The sequence below is a fragment of the Notolepis coatsorum genome (assembly GCF_963971535.1).
Source record: "Notolepis coatsorum genome assembly, chromosome: 11".
Taxonomy (NCBI): domain Eukaryota; kingdom Metazoa; phylum Chordata; class Actinopteri; order Aulopiformes; family Paralepididae; genus Notolepis; species Notolepis coatsorum.
Window position 1 is genome coordinate 125162503 of NC_140175.1, and position 6000 is coordinate 125168502.

Genomic DNA, 6000 nt, shown 5'->3' on the forward strand with positions numbered 1-6000 from the left:
AACTTCAATCGGTTCCGATCCTTTGAATGAATGAGAATGTCAACAAACACGGCGTCACGTTGAAATCACTGACTGCGCCAAGAGAGGAGTGGTTAGGCAAAAAATAGTTCTGAGTATATTTGCTTAGAAAACGTAATTGTCTAATTCAATTATTTTTTTTATTTCTCCACGTGGTAAATACACAGGTCACAACATGTTTACAGGAACGTTTTGGAGTTGTATTTGGAGTGTATTTCGTGACTGTAGGGCACTGTAGGGAACGTCAGGGTACAAGTCTGACCAACTTCCAGGGATGAAGCTAAGCTACGCTAACGGAGCGGCTGTTCCCTAAGCCTAATGCGTGCACAGAGACAAAAAAGGTATGTATCTTCTTGTCTAACTCCAGGGAAGATGTTAAATAAGCTAATTTCCCAAAATGTTGGAGTTTTCCTGTGAAAGTATGGGTACCGTCTCAAAATCGTACTCAAGTAAAAGTCAGAGTCAAAACACACTTGAGTAAAAGTAAAAAAGCTTCTACTTTTAAATGTACTTAAGTACTAAAAAGTAAAAGTGAATTTTTTTTATTGCAAGGGATAGACCCCAGGGCCCTAATTTATCAACAATGCGTAGAAAGTGTTCTATTTTCGTTCCTACACACGGAATTTAGAATGTGTGTACGCACAGAAAAATCGGGATTTATCAAACGTGCGTACACAGGTTCTACGCACACTCCGTGTTGATAAATACCATTTGTTCTACGTTCCGCGATCGTGCACGATTTTAAGTATTTGCATATAGAACCGCCCGTAATTAACCATATACGGTAATGAAACACCCTCATGAAATGTGGAAAAGTGGACTAAGCCGAGCGAAGCGTGTTATGGGAGAAATACGCGACAGGCTGACAGACGTGTACACGGTGATGTCGGAAACAGTCGGATATGATATCTATTAACTTCCTAAAGACCATTGCTGCCTGGGCAACGCAAACACTAATAAAGACCGTTAACCACTGTTTGCCATTGGTATCATTAATAACCATGCTGGAATATGACTGCCTTTTTTCGTTTCGTTCGATTAATACCCAGGGATTAAAGTTATCCGTCAATTTGATTCCAAATCGCGACGGATCTTCCGTAAATTTTCTACCTGCATGGTTTAATATGATTTGTAGAGGCATACAATCTATTTTGTTGTCGGTATTAGGTATAGCCTATATAAATTATATATGCATAGCCTACATTATGCAACAGTAATTTGCGCATAACGCAGCATGGCACAGACACGTCACACGGAGCCCCGCGCCTGCATACAGTAAACTAACCTGATCGTTAATATAACTGTTGTCCTTGTATCTTTACGCTTATGAAAACATTAAATCATATTTATAGGCTATAGGCCCTCGTTTGGCCATAACCTATTCTCAAATGACTAAATCTCGCTGACGGACCCATGTATAGTCTATATCATATTCCTATATGTCTCCAAGGAATCGTGGGGCTCGGGGAAGAAAGGGAACCCCTGCTATAGCCTATCCTCTATAATGTTATAGGCTATTTTATTTACAGTAGTCTATTTATGATTTGTTTCCATAGCCGGTCTCAGTTATGCTGTGGCTGAGATGGGTCGGGATTAATGAAGCTGATAGGAGACTGCTTCTCGGCTATACGAATTAAAGCCATGATTGAAAATAATGTACTTCCTTCTTGACAATAGCATATACTATAATAATAATATGAGAGCATACAAGAACAATGAATCTCACTGCCATGTAAACTATGCCATGTATAGCCTGCCTATATGATCAATAAAAACGCAAACTTGAATTCCATCATCATATTTATATGTTGTCTGTCCACTATGTTTGTTACTTTGTTATTTTCTCCCCCTATGTAAAGCGACCTTGGGTCTCTTGAAAGGCGCTATATAAAATGAAGCTATTATTATTATTATTATTATTATTATTATTATTATTATTATTATTATTATTATTATTATTATTATTATTATTATTATTATTATTATTATTATTATTATTATTATTATTATTATTATTATTATTATTATTATTATTATTATTATTATTATTATTATTATTATTATTATTATTATTATTATTATTATTATTATTATTATTATTATTATTATTATTATTATTATTATATTATCACGTCTGTGCGGGAGCTCACAAATAGACTGTGTTAGTCTCAGTGAAGTTTCAACGGAGGTCATCTATTCTAACCAACAAATTGAAGTAGAAAGCATTTCGTTGTGACCAATCTTATTTGGAAACATGACACACAAAAAAATTGTATTTTGCTTTTTATTTTAAACAATATTTAATCGCGTTTGGAGGTGGGTGTTCTGCGTCTGCCTGCCCCCCCCCCCCCCCCCCCCCCCCCCCCCCACATGAGATTAACTATAATGAATTACGGGTCATACAGAACACGCCAGTGTTGAAACTAATGCACGGAAGCTTATTTCTGCGTTGTAGTCTTCATATTCTACCGCTGGGCTCCCACACTTTGCTTAGAAATTATCGTATGCACGGGTTACGCACATATCTGTGCGTACGCACCATTGATAAATGAGGGCCCAGGGGTCTCAAACTCATTCCATCGTGGGCCAAGTTTTCATTTTAACTATACATTGCACCAGGTGAGTTAGTTGAAGAGGTGAGCCAATTAGTGAAATCATCAGCTGGTGTTTAGGCAAGGCTGGAATGAAACCAAGCAGACACTCTGCCCACAATGGAACGTGTTCTGTGATAGACAATGCTGAAATAAATTATTCTGATAGCAGGTGTTTAATCAAAGATCCCCGCTTTCTAGTCTTGCACAAGGACCAATCAGCATGGGTACGGGCGGGTTAATTTCCCATTGATGGGGATATGATTGGCTGTTTTTAAATAAAATGCGGCCGCAGGATTAATAACGTGAACGTTAGTTCGGCCAGATAAACAAATATACTAATTCAAATAGTTGGACCTGTGCGATTTGTACTTTGTAATAATAATAATAATAATTCATTAATTTTATAGAGCGCTTCTCTACTGTCGCTGACAGTAGGCAGAAAGAAGTATTTGGGGTTTCAGGCGAGCAACCAGAACGATTTGGGCATAATGCATATAACGCGTCATATCTTGCGATCTATGAAAAAATACTGGATTATTTAGGAAAGGGCGATGTTTAGCGTGTAATAGCGCACAAACTACAGTATGTAGAAATTAACTAGTTAGTCACTCTTGGACTATAAACAATGCCTGTCTCCTTCCTCACAGAACCAATAATTTGGTATTGTTTGAAAGCTCAGATTCTTGGCTTTCTATAGCCACCGTATTACTTATAATTACTTGTATTATTACTTATTCCTTATTTACACAATGGTTGTTGTGTTTTTGTATTTTTGCAAAATTGTTGATACACCTTGTGGAACTTGTTTTCTAAATATAAATTAAAAACTCTTACACATTTGCTGGAAATGTGTTTTCTTTTTTTTTTCAAAAATCGTGAACAATTACTTAGGCAATTATCGTATGAGGCTAACGATATCTTGTTCAAGCTGTACCTCATGTGATAAAAATAACTAAAGAACTTTTAGTATATATTCAGATTCAAATTCTACATTGCCTATATTTATTGTAACGCATACTATAACTGATAGGGTGTACAGCACCTCTCAAGAGTTAATTATATAGTTTACACTGTTTCATGTATTGTTTACTCCCCCCTCCCCCTCCCCCATGCCCCATGACACCCGAATTTCCCCAAGGGGATCAATAAAGGAATATCTTATATTAAATAAATAAATACAGTAAAATGTTGTCTTGTTCTTCTCATTGTCTCTGCTTGTTATGCACTTGTGAAGCACTTGAGTTTAGCTAAATGACTACATGTCAAATGTAAAATGTATCATCTGCATATCAAATGGCGTCAGAAAACTGAAGCTGTCACTATCTAGGTTTTTCAAGGGTAATTAAGTCAACTAGACGCCGCTGGCAGGCGTTCACTATGATAAGTCATTTCCTCACAGGAGAGCCATTGTCAATTTCCTCACAAAGACTGTGAAGAGGACCTCTGTGTGACAGCAGCCCTCAGCTTGAGCCCTGCAGGACCTCTGTGTGACAGCAGCTCTCAGCTTGAGCCCTGCAGGACCTCTGTGTGACAGCAGCTCTCAGCTTGAGCCCTGCAGGAGAGGACCTCTGTGTGACAGCAGCTCTCAGCTTGAGCCCTGCAGGACCTCTGTGTGACAGCAGCTCTCAGCTTGAGCCCTGCAGGACCTCTGTGTGACAGCAGCTCTCAGCTTGAGCCCTGCAGGAGAGGACCTCTGTGTGACAGCAGCTCTCAGCTTGAGCCCTGCAGGACCTCTGTGTGACAGCAGCTCTCAGCTTGAGCCCTGCAGGACCTCTGTGTGACAGCAGCAGCTCTCAGCTTGAGTCCTGCAGGACCTCTGTGTGACAGCAGCCCTCAGCTTGAGCCCTGCAGGACCTCTGTGTGACAGCAGCTCTCAGCTTGAGCCCTGCAGGACCTCTGTGTGACAGCAGCCCACAGCTTGAGCCCTGCAGGACCTCTGTGTGACAGCAGCTCTCAGCTTGAGCCCTGCAGGACCTCTGTGTGACAGCAGCTCTCAGCTTGAGCCCTGCAGGACCTCTGTGTGACAGCAGCAGCTCTCAGCTTGAGCCCTGCAGGACCTCTGTGTGACAGCAGCTCGCAGCTTGAGCCCAACATGCCCCCTCTCTCTAAATCTGAAACATCTTGAGCCACAGAGGCGTTCTGGAGTGTAGAGACATGGGCTCTAGGGGTGTGTGTGTGTGTGTGTGTGTGTGTGTGTGTGTGTGTGTGTGTGTGTGTGTGTGTGTGTGTGTGTGTGTGTGTGTGTGTGTGTGGGTGTAGGTGTGTGTGTGTGTGTGGGTGGGTGTGGGTGTGGGTGTAGGTGTGTGTGGGTGTAGGTGTGTGTGTGTGTGTGTGTGTGCGTGTGTGTTTGTGTGTGTCTGTGTGTGTGTGTGTGTGTGTGTGTGTGTGTGTGTGGGTGTGGGTGTAGGTGTGTGTGTGTGTGTGTGTGTGTGTGTGTGTGTGTGGGTGTGTGTGTGTGTGTGTGTGTGGGTGTGGGTGTGTGTGTGGGTGCGTGTGTGTGTGGGTGTGGGTGTAGGTGTGTGTGTGAGTGTGTGTGTGTGTGTGTGTGTGTGTGTGTGTGTGTGTGTGTGTGTGTGTGTGTGTGTGTGTGTGTGTGTGTGTGTGTGTGGGTGTGTGTGTGTGTGTGTGTGTGGGTGTGGGTGTGTGTGTGGGTGTGTGTGTGTGTGTGTGTGTGTGTGTGTGTGTGTGTGGGTGTGGGTGTAGGTGTGTGTGTGAGTGTGTGTGTGAGTGTGTGTGTGTGTGTGTGTGTGTGTGTGTGTGTGTGTGTGTGTGTGTGTGTGTGTGTGTGTGTGTGTGTGTGTGTGTGTGAGTGTGTGTGTGTGTGTGTGTGTGTGAGAGTGATCCTATCATGCCTACAAATGTAGAGCCCTCTGTATGCATGACAGCCATTGAGTATGTGAGACATGGCTTCTGTTGTCTGTTGGTGACCGTGGTGTATGCAGTGTGGGCTATGGCTGCCAGGGAACCAGATGGAAAGTTTGAGCTTCGATGGTTAAACCTGTAGCCTCGCTTTTAAAGTGAAGATGATGATGCTCTCATCAATAACTAAATTTTTTAAAACTGTGTGCGAGACACAGTGGTCAGCGGCAGGGAGACAGGCAAGCTTCCCTTGCAGTTTAAGCTCAGTCCAGTGTTGACGTTGGTGTTGTTGTTGTGCCGACATGAGATGACCACGGACATTGGTGAGTGGCAGTTCATGCCACGTTCCTCAGATGTCAATGGTGGCCTTCACGGAGATGGTAGGGTCAGAGATGGTCTCCTCAGAAACATTAACAGCGTCTGAGTCCGGCCCCACCCACTCCAGGGCCACGTTGGACCAGCCGCATAGGTCATTCAGGTCTGGCCAGTCAGACCGCACGCCGAATCCAGCTTTCCACTTGGTTTCTTC

General features: G+C 42.6%; 1 protein-coding gene across 1 annotated transcript in view; it reads right to left on the reverse strand.

Moving 5' to 3' along the window:
- Positions 1-6000, reverse strand: part of LOC311237265 (fibrillin-2-like) — a gene marked incomplete at its 5' end in the record, with an annotated part of 361408 nt that overhangs the window by 142489 nt on the left and 212919 nt on the right.